This window comes from Sinocyclocheilus anshuiensis, unplaced genomic scaffold, assembly GCF_001515605.1.
Source record: "Sinocyclocheilus anshuiensis isolate Anshui unplaced genomic scaffold, SAMN03320099.WGS_v1.1 scaffold492, whole genome shotgun sequence".
Taxonomy (NCBI): domain Eukaryota; kingdom Metazoa; phylum Chordata; class Actinopteri; order Cypriniformes; family Cyprinidae; genus Sinocyclocheilus; species Sinocyclocheilus anshuiensis.
The window spans coordinates 517,997-533,348 of NW_015558605.1; the positions used below are offsets into that span (position 1 = coordinate 517,997).

Consider the following 15,352-nt stretch of genomic DNA (forward strand, 5'->3'; position numbering starts at 1 on the left):
AATAAAATAAAAAGTATATAATAGGCCTAGGCTATAATATAATTAACAGATTAACAAAAGGAAAAAAAAAAACTGTGCAACAAGTAGGCCTATAGGCTACGCTCGTTTTTATGCTCGTTCTACACTCTTAATGCATTTTATTTCTTTTCTTTATATCTTTATTTGATTTAATCCATATGATCGCACACGGTTCAACATTAGTTGAAAACAACATTAGTTCTACCGTTGCCTGACATTTCAGCCATTCATCATCAAACTAAAATGCAGTCAACCAAACATAAAAGTTACACTGTTTATTTTAAAAGGTCCGCTGTAAAATCAGCGTGCAGCGCCCAAACAAACATTTTTTCGCATGTGAAGGATTTTACACCGATATTAGAACATGAGTGAAGTATAAAGCCGTGTTTAGGCTACATAATGAATAATAGTTATACAAACAAATGTTACAAATAGGATATGGCAAAAGTGGAAAGATTTGGATTCTTGAGATTACTTCCTCTTTTTGGCCGGGTTTCGGTTCTCCATGTCGTAAACTCGAGGGTGAGGCTTCTAAACCAGGGAGTTTTTAGGGGCGTGATATTCAAATGACGATTGTTTTCTGCCGCCACATTTATCAACATGCGATCATTCGTACGATGAGATTGGCGCCATACGAATGTTTTATGAATCACACGTGAACTCTGTCTTAAGTTGATTTGTGCGCACGGATCTGCGCTCGTTTCTACAAGCAACTTTCAAGGTACTATTTATTGGCTGTATGAAGCCAGTCAGGTCTTAAGGCTTGTGCACACCGGGGCGATTATCGCCGACGTATAACGCCTCGTGACTAAACAAAGGGCGGCAATGTGAGTGTGCACACCGACGTGCAAAACGTGAGGCATAAAAGCGTAATTTTTTTTTTAAACGCCTTTTTGGTTTGACGCACCGCGTTAAAAACTGGCCGACCAATGAGATTTCCGCTTTTGTTCAGGTACCTGGAGCTGCTGAAGTTACAGTAAAACACGACTTGGTGGCGCTCAAGCACAAAACGGTCTTGCCGAGCACACATGCAATAATCGTCCCGGTGTGCACGAGGCTTTAGTCCACAAGTGCACCTGGGATGCTCCTATTTGAAGATAACCATTTTTTTATTACATGGAAAAAATACTACAGAAGCCTTCTGTCATTTTTATTATATTTTGTTTATTATAACATTCTTTTCATTTCTCAGTTATTCATGCATGGTATCTTACAAAAACATTTATTTTCCATAAAGCAACAATGTGAGTGATTAACATTTGTTGTTTATAACAGGCAACACAGGTTTAAACAAAAAAGCAGGCATGGAGGCATGTATAATTACAATTTAAAGTCCATGGTGTGTGTTGTGTGTTTGAGGCTTGGTTTCAGTTCAGTGTCGGAATCTGGATACTCACGTTTTGTCTTTTGTCATGAGCGCATGCAGGGGGTTATCACAGTTTCATAAGCTCTTGTGTTTTTGTTTTTTTTGTTTGAGCACGGGGCCTTTGACCTCGTTTCATTGGCCGTGTGCTATTGTCATATGTTTATTGTGCTGTCTAGTCTTGTACATTTTGTTGAACACATGGCTTGTGATATTTTTTTAGGTGTAACTATAGCAAATTTAAAAGTAAGCATAGAGGGAAAGAAAGTAGTAGGTTGCTCTTGAGTGTCTGCGATGTAGAATTCTAGCATGGCTTTGATCTCGTTGCGTGATACGGTTAAAGAGTTCTTTAACGTATCCTGACAACCATTGTGTTATTTGTTATAACTGACTGAGACTGATGACATCTTGAATCTTGTTTTCTGGAATGATAATGACTTCTGCCCCGTGTCTAGTCTAAATCTTATTTTGGAGACTGTTAAGCCTGTCTCAATTTCCACAAAAGCTTGTTTATTTACCACGTTGCTGTGATCTTTTGGTATTGCATCAGTGAAGAACTCCTGGGGCTTTCCAAGGTCGGAGTCGGTCTCGTTATCGACAGTATGCATGTTTCTCTGTTTCTATGGTTGTTGTAATTCGCAAGCCTTTGCAAAGTGGTTGGGTTCGCTACATTTCCTATACTGCTTCCCCATGGCTGAGCATTTATCCTTGTCTCTTTATCCAGAGCCTGCACATTGTGGGTCTTGTACTAACTCTACCACATTTACAGACAACATGGCGAATGTAGTACTTCCAGATTACATTCATACTATATAGAACATACTCTTTTTGGAGTCATCAAAAAATAACTTAAAAAAAAATACTTATTCAAATAAAACTACCTACTCAAATGAGTATGTGATTCCGGACGCAGCCTTTGTGACCTTCTTCACACGGGGTGTCCATTCCTGCTCCTGGAGGGCCAACGTCCTGCAGATTTGAGCTCCAACCAGTTCCAGCTCGCTTGCCTGGAAGTTTCTAGTGAGTCTGAAGACCTTGATTACTTTGCTTCAGGAGAGTTTAATTAGGGTTGGAGCTATATTCTCTAGGACAGTGGCCCTCTAGAAACAGGTTTGGACACCCCTGGTCTATACTTTTTTTCACTACAGGGAATTCACCAGCATTGAGTAACACAACTCCACACATGGTATTACTAAAAATCAATTCAAGCTACTTAATCGTTACTCTCTTTTTCACTGTTATTTATGTATTGGACTCACTTTATATCTTTACACATACTTTAATAAACCGTAAAGCAGTAGACAGCTTTGTAGCAATTAACACAAAAGGGAAATATATTTTAAATCAATTATAGTTCGTTTATAATCAATTATAATTACTTATATCTGCTGCCAGAAGTAACTGCTGCAGAATTAATATTACAATCTGTTCATCCGTCTATCAGCTCCAAGAAATATTACTTTCCTGGCCACAGAAAATATCTTTCTTACAGTACTAACAAAAGGTGCTTTGGGGAACTAAAAATATTTCTTCTATGGCAGGGGTGTCCAATCCTGTTGCTGGAGGGCCAACGTCCTGCAGATTTGAGCTCCAACCAGTTCCAGCTCGCTTGCCTGGAAGTTTCTAGTGAGTCTGAAGACCTTGATTACTTTGCTTCAGGAGAGTTTAATTAGGGTTGGAGCTATATTCTCTAGGACAGTGGCCCTCTAGAAACAGGTTTGGACACCCCTGGTCTATACTTTTTTTCACTACAGGGAATTCACCAGCATTGAGTAACACAACTCCACACATGGTATTACTAAAAATCAATTCAAGCTACTTAATTGTTACTCTCTTTTTCACTGTTATTTATGTATTGGACTCACATAGACTTTATATCTTTACACATACTTTAATAAACCGTAAAGCAGTAGACAGCTTTGTAGCAATTAACACAAAAGGGAAATATATTTTAAATCAATTATAGTTCGTTTATAATCAATTATAATTACTTATATCTGCTGCCAGAAGTAACTGCTGCAGAATTAATATTACAATCTGTTCATCCGTCTATCAGCTCCAATAAATATTACTTTCCTGGCCACAGAAAATATCTTTCTTACAGTACTAACAATATTGCAGCATGTAGCATAGATCAGCTCATTAAAGTGACTTTATAAGCAGTAAACACAATCAAACTCAGATGCATGAAGTTTATTGAACTAATCTATGGATGCACAATAATTACTCACATAAACACACGATCACATGTACACACACAGGTAAACCGGAAATGAAAGTGGATAAATGAAACAGAAAAATGACAATGTATCAAGTAGGAGTCTGTTTTCCAGGTAAAGTACCTTATTAAATGGGGTCACAATTGATTGTCTTGTGCATGCATTGGCTTCGTCATTAAGTGTGCATCCAGATGCAGTTTAGCTGAAAGTCCTGATAGTGTCTTCTGTAGTTAGAGATGCTCAAGAAAGAGAGGTGGTGATGTGTTCCAGAATGAAACAAAAAAAGATGAACTTCAGTGATGTTGTTCTGACAAGACTGATGACAGAATTGTTGTCTGACTATCACTCTGGGTGGAAAGTTCATCCGCTGGCTCCTGGGCAAAACGAAGTGTCCCATATTGTTGAGACTAACCAGATAGTGGCCTTTAACTTCTACAGAGTTCACACCTCTCAAAACTGCCTTGTCCAATATAAAGTTGTAAGTTTGAACAGGAAAGACCCCCCCCACTACAGCTTATTTGCATAATCAGAGTTGCTGACAGATTTGAGTGCCATTAAAGGTGGGGTAAGCGATTTTTCAAAAACGCTTTAGAAAACCGATTCGGGCACATTAGTTCTGTGAAACAAAGCAAAACCAATCGTTGCCTTGGTTGCATACGTATGTGTGGGGCGGAGCTATCAAAATAGGGGCGAGACCCTTTTGGGGTAGGGGTGTGTTTCCAGAAATCGCTTACCCTGCCTTTAAACTCTGATTAGTGTAACATGTCCCATTGATGTTATGAAGATGTGGTATAGCCCAATATTCGTGAAATTAAAAGAGGATCATTACACGCAGATTGGGTTACATTAATTAATGATTCAGTCATTAAACATGCATTGCACATGTGGGTTATGACACCAGATGGCATGGTTCAAACCGTGGTTGTGCCAAGCACTACATCTTATTTCACATAGCTGTGCAGCAGCTGTAGTAATTTGATAGCCTACTTTTCTATCAAAAAGTATTAATTTGACTGATTATTCACTATATGAATTAATGCATGTTTTTGAGGCATTTGTACTTGCGTCAAGCCGCAGGACACCCAAAGGTGACCAACTAGTGAATGTTTACATAAATCAACAATAAAAAAAAGACACATACAGACAGTGTTGTATGATTCACCAATTCAACGTATGAAATAAAGTGCTTCGATGCTGTAGATAAAAAGTATTTGCAAAAGGAATATATGCAAATGAAATATATTTAGTCCATCCTATATATACATCCCTTCACCTGACATTTTGGTGTATAATGCAATCACATTCAGACACGTCTGAATTTATTGTCAAAATAGTTTTGGATGCCACTGTATGTATAAGTAGTTTTTAGATTAATTCTTTCTAAAGTGATCTTATGTGCTTGTGTACCTAAAATAACTTGTAGCATAAAGTGTTTTATGGGTACTAAGACAGGCAATAATTTTAACATCTTACCTTAGTATAAGATATAATCTGTGGTAGTTGCCTTGAAAATGATGGTCTAAGAGATGGACCCTGCAAAGGCAAAAAAAAAAAAGTTTTACTATTCACATATTTCATGTTACAAACTCATGAAAAAAGACAATCTTCAAATTAAATGTCTAAAAACACTTTGGGAGGATTCAAACCATGTATTTTATGGTACTGGTAGTCCATTTCTGTAAGCAATGGAATGGAGAGAATTCATGTGTTGATGCTATGGTTGTGTGAGACAGCTCAAACACTGATTATTTATAGTGCACACATGCTCAGTGCTTTATAAATAACATGTAACAATATACAGCAGTGGGCAAAGGCAAAACGTCTCAATAGAATAACTGACTTTTTAAATAGTCCTCCACAACTCTTCATATTACACTGTAAAAATCCTTATCACAAAGGTTGAAAATAAGGCAAGTATTAAATCACATTAATCTCTCAACTAACACTATGTTGTGTTTTGTGTTAAAGGGGTCATATGACGTTGCTAAAAAAGAACATTATTTTGTGTATTTGGTTTAATTAAATGTTTATGCGGTTTAAGGTTAAAAAAACAATGACTTGTACTGTCTTTTTACGCGTTGCGTTGCATCGCATTGTAGTCTACTGGTTCAACCCAAAGTGGGCTCGTAAGGTACAAGTGTTAAAACCAATTATGTGGCATAAAAACCCATTATGAGTGTTTAATGTAAAAGCATTCCATTTCTTAGACATTTCAGGGCTTGACAATAAGCCAAAGTCAAAGATGCTCAGGACGTTCGGGCCACTTCTACATCACAAAAGGATAGCATCTGCATGTGTTTTAAGCCTTGCCAATTAAAAAATTCAAAGCGATTTTAAAGAATTCAAGCAAGACGTTAAATAAAACTACATTCAGTGCTCGTGTGCTGTGTGTACAGTGCACATTCTTGCACTTAGTAGCTTTAACAAATATTAATTGCTAATTATTATTAGCTTTAACAATGCTATGTTTACAGTGGTAACCAAGGTAACGCTGTAGTATTGCTGTGCCATAAGCGCCACCTGCTGGCAGACAGTGAATTTGCGTCTTATCCACTGTTCTTCCTAAAGTATCATTTCATTTGTATCATATGTTCTATACAGTTAGGCTATTGCTTGTAATTTGTGTACAGTGGTGTGAAAAAGTGTTGGCCCCCTTCCTGATTTCTTATTTTTTTGCATGTTTGTCACACTTTAATGTTTCAGATGTGTTTACTTGTGTTATCTTTGACTAATATTTAAATTTGTTTGATGATCTGAAACATTAAAGAGTGACAAACATGCAAAAAAATAAGAAATCGGGAAGGGGGCCAACACTTTTTCACACCACTGTATTTTTTCTTATTTACTGCCTAATCGGGGTCAAAAACAATTACAGTGTTGCTTGCTGCACTGTTTGCAACAGTGACTTTTCTATTGCCCATGGTGGGTTAAATGACTTTAAAAGACACGTTGAGGTAACTTCAGGTCCGTTCATTAGCAGAGCTAGCATTATTTAAACTAGTTTACATTATTTTACTGATGTTCTACAACGTGATGAGGCAAAAGTCTCTGCACACGTGTTTAAAACTGTAATTAAATATATTATTATCAATCTACTCACTCAGACTGCTATGACTTTGAGCCATCCAGTAAAATGCTCAGATATGCAAAGCAAGCCACATCACAGTACAAGGAAAGTTTGTAAATGAACTGTATGCATAAAAGATGTATTACCATTTAATTTAGCCATTTGAGAGAAGACACATATTACTGAAGTAATGAATGTATGTATGTGTGTACTGTAAAAAATGTAAATATCAAGAAAAATGGTCACGCGCCCAGCACATGGTCTAAAAGGGTTTATATTCTCTTAATGAGTCATGGGTGTGTTTTGGGCGTAACGTGCAATAAAACAATCAGAGACTCATCTCCCATTACCTTTAAAAGCCAGTTGCACTCGCACCATGGTGGATTCGCTATTTACAAGTTTCGCTATTTAAGTCGTGTTTAACTGTAACTTAAGCAGCTCCAGGCACGTGAACAAAAGCGGCAATCTCATTGGTCGACCAGTTTTTAACTCGGCACATCAAACCAAAAAAAACGAGCCCGAGGCAGTTTTTTAAAAATGACGCTTTTAAGCCTCGCGTTTTGCGCGTCGGTGTGCACTCACATTGGCGCCCTTTGTTTAGTCACGAGGCGTTAAACGTCGGGGATAATCGCGCGCGCTGTTCGTCCCAGTGTGAACAAGCCTTTACATTTTAATCCTTCAATTTTTAATACTAAAAATGTTTGTGTGCTGCTGCCCTGTGTGTGTAATAAGCAAAGTGTACGTGCGTTGTGGACCTGCCTATAGGCGCATATTACTAACACGGTCTTTAAATAACAAAAAAACATTTTTTGTTGGTCAATGGTGCAGTCTATTTCAGTTGCCTCAAAATAGCAACGTGCCAACAATGCGACTGAACACACCTCGTTTTCAGACCAGCATGCCCATTGGTGCACAAATGGGTGCAAATGCATTTGCTATTTAAACAAGATTGCACAGGATGTGAAAATGATAACTGTGTCGGGCTGAAACTAGCAAAAAAAGTCTACGATTTCTGCTTCTTTCTCTGGCTCATCTCCTCTTTCTCTCTCTATCACAGTTTCTTCATATCAACTTCATATGTGACACTTGAACCACAAAACCAGTCATAAGGCTATTTTTTTGATTGTCTGAGGCCCTGTCCACACGAATGCGGTTATTTTTAAAAGCACAGCTTTTTCTACGCGGTTTGGCCGTTCGTCCACACGCAAACGCAGCATCAGTTCACTGAAACGGAACATTTTTGAAAACGCCCGCCAGGGTGAAGATTTTCAAAAACTCAGGTTGCAGTGTTATTGTGTAGACTGTGAAACCGGAGTTTTTGGCTTGTGACGTCAGAGCATGCGCCGTTATCTCCACCTACTGGAAACTTTTTCAGGCTTCTGATTGGCCAACATGGCTTTACGGTTTAGATTATATCGCCACCTGTTGGCTTGGCATGCTCTTGACAGTGCTTCATAGCATGCGTTTGCGTTTTCATGTGGACGGAGATTTTTTAAAAAACGGATGAAGGAAAAACTCTGTTTACAAAAATACCCATTAAAGTGTGGACATGGCCTGAAAGCTGAATAAATAAGCTTTCCATTGATGTATGGTTTGTTAGGATTGGATAATATTTGGTCGAGATACGATTATTTGAAAATCTGGAATCTGAGGGAGCAAAAACAAAAATCTAAATATTGAAAAAAAAAATCACCTTTAAAATTGTCCAAATGATGTTCTTAGCAATCCATATTACTAATCAAATCATATTTCTCTGTCAGTGCAGCAGGTTTGTGAGACTTCCCTTCATTTTTAGGCCCTATAGCTCATAGTCGCTTAAGTAATACGTACTAAGGACTTTTTTTCAGCGAACCTATATGGTCACTACAATGAAAATGATGAAAGTGGGTAAAATGAATGACACACACACATACTGGTTTCCATTTTTTGTGGGGACCTTCCATGGGCGTAATAGTTTTTCTACAGTACAGACTGTATTTTTATCCCCTTACCCTAACCCTACATTTAAACCTACCCATCACACAAAACTTTCTGCTATTTTAGATTTTCAAAAAACATAATTCTGTATGAATTAAGCTCGTTTTCTCATGAGGACCAAAAAAAAAAAGTCGAGGTAAAAGTCAAGGCCCACAAGGTCAAAATTAACTGGTATTACTATACTTGTGGGAACATACCAGGTGCACACACACACACACACACACACACACACACCAGTTAGTTCCGGTCCTCAAATCTGACTGTCGCAAAGGTCTTCCAGGATAACGTATTAAAATTATCTCATTTAATGCACCCACCCTAACCTGTACGTCACCATAAATTGATGCAGTTGCTGATGAACAGGATGCAGGATGATGACTGACTGCATGATTTAGCCTATTAAAATACAGTTATATGCCCCTAAAATTCAAGATATGAGAGCAAAAATGGCCCTGTATGGGTTTTTATCTTATATATTAATGTTGTTGTTTTCCTGAATTGATATTGACCAATTCAGGAACAATTCAGGCACAATTGATATATATTTTATAAGTTCAATAAACTAGAAATTAATATTAAGTTTTATAAACAATATTGTCAGCTTTTGCTCAATTTCACAAACTAAAATAAAACCAGAGCAGAAATGTTGGCTGTCCGAGGAACACACTGTGGCGTTTCATTAATGAATTAAACAATTTTTTTTAACAAATCCAATGAGCCAATGATTCATAAAGACAGACGCTGTGTCCCAAATGGGATAAATCTATCTATGTAGTGCACTTCAGACTGAGAACAATCATGGCCGCCATAATGAAGGGTCATTCCAAACCAAAGTGTTTAAATCTGGCCACTTGAAAGGGCCCTTTAGAATTAAGGATTCTGAAAGGTACACCTGATGGACACAACTCCCATGATTCTTTGCGCAGATTTAATTGTGTGATGATGGCCCCTCTTTAAAGGGTTAGTTAACCCAAAAATCTAAATTCTGTCAATAATTACTCACCCACCTGTCGTTCCAAACCCATAAGACCTTCGTTCATCTTCAGAACACAAATTAAGATATTTTGATGAAATCTGAGAGCTTTCTGACCCTCCATAGACAGCAAGGGTACTACCACGATCAAGGTACAGAAACGTAGTAAGGACATTGTTAAAGGAGGCGGTCATATGCGAATGTATTTGCCCATGTGATGTCACAAATCCCCAACATCCAAACAAGCCATTTTCAGAGCTTGCTTAAATGAACGCTTTGTTTATGAGGACATTTTAAGCTATGAAACTTGAAGGATGTTTTAATGGTACAAAGACTTATTGATTTCTCATGTCATGACCGCTTTAAAATGTCCTCCTCATGATAAAAAAAAACTTGCCATCAGTCGCTTAACAGTCTGAGCATTGCATCAAAAGCAAATAGAGTCCATTATAATCACTGACACCTGTCTACACTGGATACAGTGATCAGATGCCAGTTCAATTTCTTTCAAATTCACAGTGCAACAGAGAGTTCGCAAAGAAACGTTTGTTGAAAGAGCCAGCTGTATTGGACCTGACAGCAGCTGCATCACAAACCTTAAGTAAACAATTTTATAAAGCTCTGTCTGTTAATGATGATGTCTTTATATAGATTTTTTTTTTAAAAACACTTACTCACGTGGAAAAGCGAGGGGGTGTTACTTCTATTTCATATGCAATGGCATTAGCCAATCATAACTGCTGTTTACTGACAAGCCTGTGTGTGTGTTGAAAAGCAGATAAAATATTTTATGATTCAGTTATTGATAGCATTTTTACATGTTTGATCGCTCATAAAGCATTGCGCATTACTGTAGTGCTTAGTCTTATTATATGCTCCACTTTCCCTTCATATGCGTATCTAAACCTTGGTGTAGTACGGTAAAAACTACAACCAGAAGTCAACACATGCAAAGCATGCAAGATTGAATAAAGAAATGCTCGTTAAATTAATAATGATCATCCTGCCAAGTTCAAATTTCTGAATTATCATCCATAAATGTGTCAGTTTTCAACAAAGTTAATTTTTGGAGAATTTACACTGACTGCTGTAAACATTGCTTATGTTAAAGGGGTCATATGACGCAATTTCATTTTTTCCTTTCTCTTTGGAGTGTTACAAGCTCTTGGTGCATAAAGAAGATCTGTAAAGTTGCAAAGAAAATACACAAAATAATGTTCTTTTTAGCAGTATCATATGACCCCTTTAAATAAGAGACAATGTGTAATCAGCCGGTTATTGTCACAAAAAACCTGATAGTGTGCAGCAATATTACAATAACATTCATTCTGAACATTAAGTCTCTGATATATATTTTATGCACAACTTGCCGCCTTGTGTTTTATTTGAAGAGTTCATTTGCAAAAACCGATAAACGCCACTTAAAAAAAAAGAGCTGATTGCCGTGCATTATTCTCCACATTTAGCGCGATCTGAACCCTAAACACGTTCTGTCAAAAAAGCCGGTTTTGTCCACTTTCAAGGCATCGCGAGTTCACATTTTACTGCAGAAGCCGACAAGCTCCCTTGTTATTTTTGCAAAAAATCGACGCATTTCAGAAAGGCGGGGCATAGAGGAGAAACAATAATGTACAGTATGTGGAAAATAATGTGTTTTTTGAACTTTAAACCGCATAAACACATTTCATTACACCAAATACACAAAGGGGTCATATGATGTTGCTAAAAAGAACATTATTTTAAGTTATTATTACTTAATCAAAACAACCCAACTGCAGTTTGATTGATATTACTTGGAATGCGCAATAAAAAAAAACAAGATTTCTGAAAAGAAAAAAAAGTTATCGGTTTTTGCAAATGAACTCTTCATTTGTTGATTGTATGTATGAATCAAAAAATACAGCATTGCCACAATGAAAATACCTGACCACCAAATTCCAAAAAAGTGTTGTTACTCCTCTTTTAAGATACCACATATCCATATCTATTTTATTATAAATCCTAATTTATTTCACGATTTATTTAAACATTCATTTTGGGGTTTTTTTAATGTTCAAGATGCTTTTCTCTCATTGTCAGCTGATGTTTAAAAATGCAACTAAACTATCATTAAAACAACTAGGCAGCAGTTGATCTGTTTCTGAAGCAGAAAAATAAAGGAAGTGGAAAATTAGTTATTTTAGCAAGTTAGTTTCAATAAAATGTTTTTGGACTAACAAAGTTTTGAGTTTTAAAAATAACATTATAAAACGGAGAGTTCCGGTCCTTGATTCTGATTGGTTGAGCCACGTTCGAAGCTGTTGTAAATTACTCTACAAACACACACCTTTGTTTACGTTTGTGTGTTGCTCTGCAACCACTTTGTTGGAACCACAACTGATTCTGAGGAACTACATTGTTTGGTGGAAGAATACTGTTTTTATTAATATCATTACACTTTATTTCCTCTGTTTTATTTTGTGAAATTGTACTGCGTATATGGAATATCCATTTTATAAAAGCATTAAGTCCCGGGAAGCTGTAGTTTACAGTGAATTTATAACAGCTAAGGGGGTTTTAAGCACTCCACTTCGCGTCGTAACAACGCCCCTTAGCTGTTATAAATTCACCGTAAACCACGGCTTCACGGGGGTTATTGCTTTAATACATTTTTATAGTATAACGACTTCATATGTGTCAAAAGATCAAGTGAAATAAGATTCCTCAATGCGTGACTCAGATGAATCAACTAAGTAAAAAAAAAAATTAAGCAGATGCATCTTGCTACTTGATTTTAAAGAAAGGTTCACCTGAGATTTGACCACGCCTCTTACTTGGCAAAAAAATAGACAAAACAGCGATGTGGTTTCTTTAAAGTTGAACTCTGCAGAGTTTATTTTTTTCCATGTCACTCCGTGTGGGAAAAAAGGGAAAAGCTGATGTCATGAGTAATTGTGCAGTGATTGCCATGGTAACAGCAAGAGGCAGAAAGAGATGTGGGGGGTGTTCACGATCCTCAGCTCTTCAACAACAGGGCTCTAACACACACTCGTAATGCGCTGCAGAACCAATACTTTGTATTTTCATGACTTCCGTCATTCAAACATCCCTGTATGTAATATACAAGAGGAACAGTGTTTCTCTTTCGGTGTCTGTGTTACAGAAATTGAGACAAAGCAACCATGTAGTGATGCTTTTTGCAGCCAGTTATAAAACGCAAAAACATCCCTTACATTTTAATCAGAGGTTTTTAACATAATCAGCCACGACTACAACAAAGGACATCGCATTTTATTAATTGCTTGTTACTATTTTTACAACGTTGCACCCTGGCAGCCCCGCGCACACATTTATTCAGCCCAAGTGAAGCACGATGGTAGTCATGAATATATAAGGTATGTGTCGCTCTCTTCAGCTGCACCGCACTGCAAGTGTGCAAACAGAGAAAGCACTGTGATTGAGTGTGAACGAGGGGTGTAGCTCAACACAATCAATCCCAAAACACAGCCAACGAGGACAGAATAACTGCTCGTCACGCACTAGGTTTGAACATGTTACAGCATCTAAACATGAAGTATCATACACGTCTCTTACGTTTTTCTCATTTATAGTGGTGTAGGAAATGGCGTGATTTGGGGAACGTGTATGTGTGCGATGAAAGCCATGCTTAGCCCTCTCCTGCGACAGGCTTGTGAAAGCACCCCCATCCAGTCTGCTCCCACTCTTTTGTGCTGCTTTCGACGACTCCTCTTACATAACAAGGATCCAGCTCTCACCAGTTCTGCTGCATGGCTGGCACTGAGGATTCATCATGCGAGCCTGTGCTTTATAGCTAAAACCAAAATTGGCCTGACATATCAACTCAAAAATAAATTCTTACGTGGTTTGAATAGCTTATTTGTAATTATGAAGAATTACATGGGCAACTTGGTGTGGTGTGAAAATTTTCACTTAAATTGTCTTTGATCAAGAATGGTTCTGGTGATTGTTTAAAGTCACTTTATAATCATGATCCAACAAAGTAGCATGAGCAGGTTTTTTTTATTTGAATTAGATTGTATAATTTTAGGATTTAAAGCAAAACAAGAACGACCTGATTTCAGCTTTGTCAAATAATGCTAAAAATGCAAATTCACTCTCTGACAGCAATATAGTGTTTCCTTGGTTATCACAAAGCAGTTAGTTTTATACTAAAATGCCATTTCCTTTTAGTCATCTGAATTGTTTTTCGTTTTAGTTGACTAAATATCATAAGATTTCAGTCGACTAAATAATCTACAGTAAATTTAGTCGGCTAAAATCGAATGGGTTTAGTTACAGTGTAATGCATTTATTAAGCATTTCTATAAAATTTCCAAACTCATTATATAGTTTTGATATTAAGGTTTTATCATGATAGACACCGATTTAACTGCGGTGACACACAACATGCCTTTACGTTCACTTAAGACAATCAACTGTGTTTACGTGAATACTCGTCAAAACGGACTATTCGACATCCTTTTGTGTGTAGTTCTCTGTTCATGCGACACGAAAGAGTACTCGCGCGCTGTGCTTTCCGTGTGTGTATGCCGGAAACCGGACCGAACCGAATTGAGTTCGTCAGATTTATCCATATGTCTGCTCTTCTCTTACTCCCACATATTGACATTTTTAAACGTTCTATGAGACGTGCAATAGATTTTCATACATTTTTGTCATTCAAAAAGAGTTTTAGTTCCGTTATCATCGGTGAAAAAAATGCCGTTGACGAAAATTATTCGTCAACGAAATTAACACTGGTCTACACAGAGGTAAGATGAAATAAAATGTCGTCAAAACTTTTCTGAAGACAGCCAGTTCCCTTCATATAAACCCCACCTCCAATTCAGTATTTAGAACTTTCCTCTAATATTTTGAGCATTGCAAACAGTAGGGACCAGTATTTTCTCAGCTAGCACATCTGTTCCTCTCCTCTTTGCATTTGTCTTGTCCCGTCTCGGACCCCCATTATCCTGTTTACACAGTTCCTAACATATCCACACAAATGTCATTTTGGGAAATGATCACAGTGCAATTTGTGATCAAGTTCGGAACAGAGATTGTCCAAAATAAAACAAAAAACGTGGTTGCTTACTAAGTTACTACCGCTCTTTGGAGATATAAAGGATGCAATACTACTCTATAGGTACTCAAGATTAACATGAGATTGGGTGAAACTGTGTGTTATGTCCCCTTTAAACTGTCCAGTTGCTAAAATGGCTTTCTTACATCTTTTAGTAACTCAGTTTGCACTTAACTTGTCAAATATTGCAAAAATGGGCAGGAATTATTTGGCCCTGTCAACGCTTCATTTCGACTAGTGGTCTGATTCAGATCATCAGCTCATTAGTAGAGGCTCAAAGACCTGAAATGGTAGGCATGCTAAATGTCTAGTGCTGGAGGATCCTGGAACGTGGTTGGGAACCAATAAGGCCTTTCGCACCGCAGGAACCTTTTCATAGTACCAGAACTAATTGTGGAACTACCCACTTTTTGGCATTTTCGCACCGCCGGAACTGGGTGCGATTTTAGTACCGGACTGCCTTTTTCGAGAATCAAATTAGCTCCTACTCCGGAGCAGGGTCTAACCAGCACAACTGGTACTAATCGTGACGTAAGTAGACATTGATTGGCCAAACGCGTATGAAACCGCCCTCCCCCGCCATGAATTAAAACGCCGTGTAAACATACTGTAAACATTGTTGTCAACTTATTTCGCAAGTATGGAGAACAGC

General features: G+C 37.5%; 2 protein-coding genes across 4 annotated transcripts in view; one reads left to right on the plus strand and one right to left on the minus strand.

The window, feature by feature from the left end:
- LOC107680186 (gastrula zinc finger protein XlCGF57.1-like) overlaps positions 1-15,352 on the plus strand; it is a 398,670-nt gene that overhangs the window by 331,326 nt on the left and 51,992 nt on the right. The gene's annotated exons all lie outside the window — the stretch shown is intronic.
- Positions 1-15,352, minus strand: part of LOC107680195 (G-protein coupled receptor family C group 5 member B) — a 34,707-nt gene that overhangs the window by 15,323 nt on the left and 4,032 nt on the right. The window contains exon 2 of one of the 2 annotated variants that reach the window (XM_016475982.1): positions 5,074-5,133. The exons of the other annotated variant lie outside the window; for it this stretch is intronic. The gene's annotated coding sequence lies outside the window, so the exon portion shown is untranslated. The remainder of the gene's footprint in view (positions 1-5,073; positions 5,134-15,352) is intronic. 2 annotated transcript variants of the gene reach the window in all.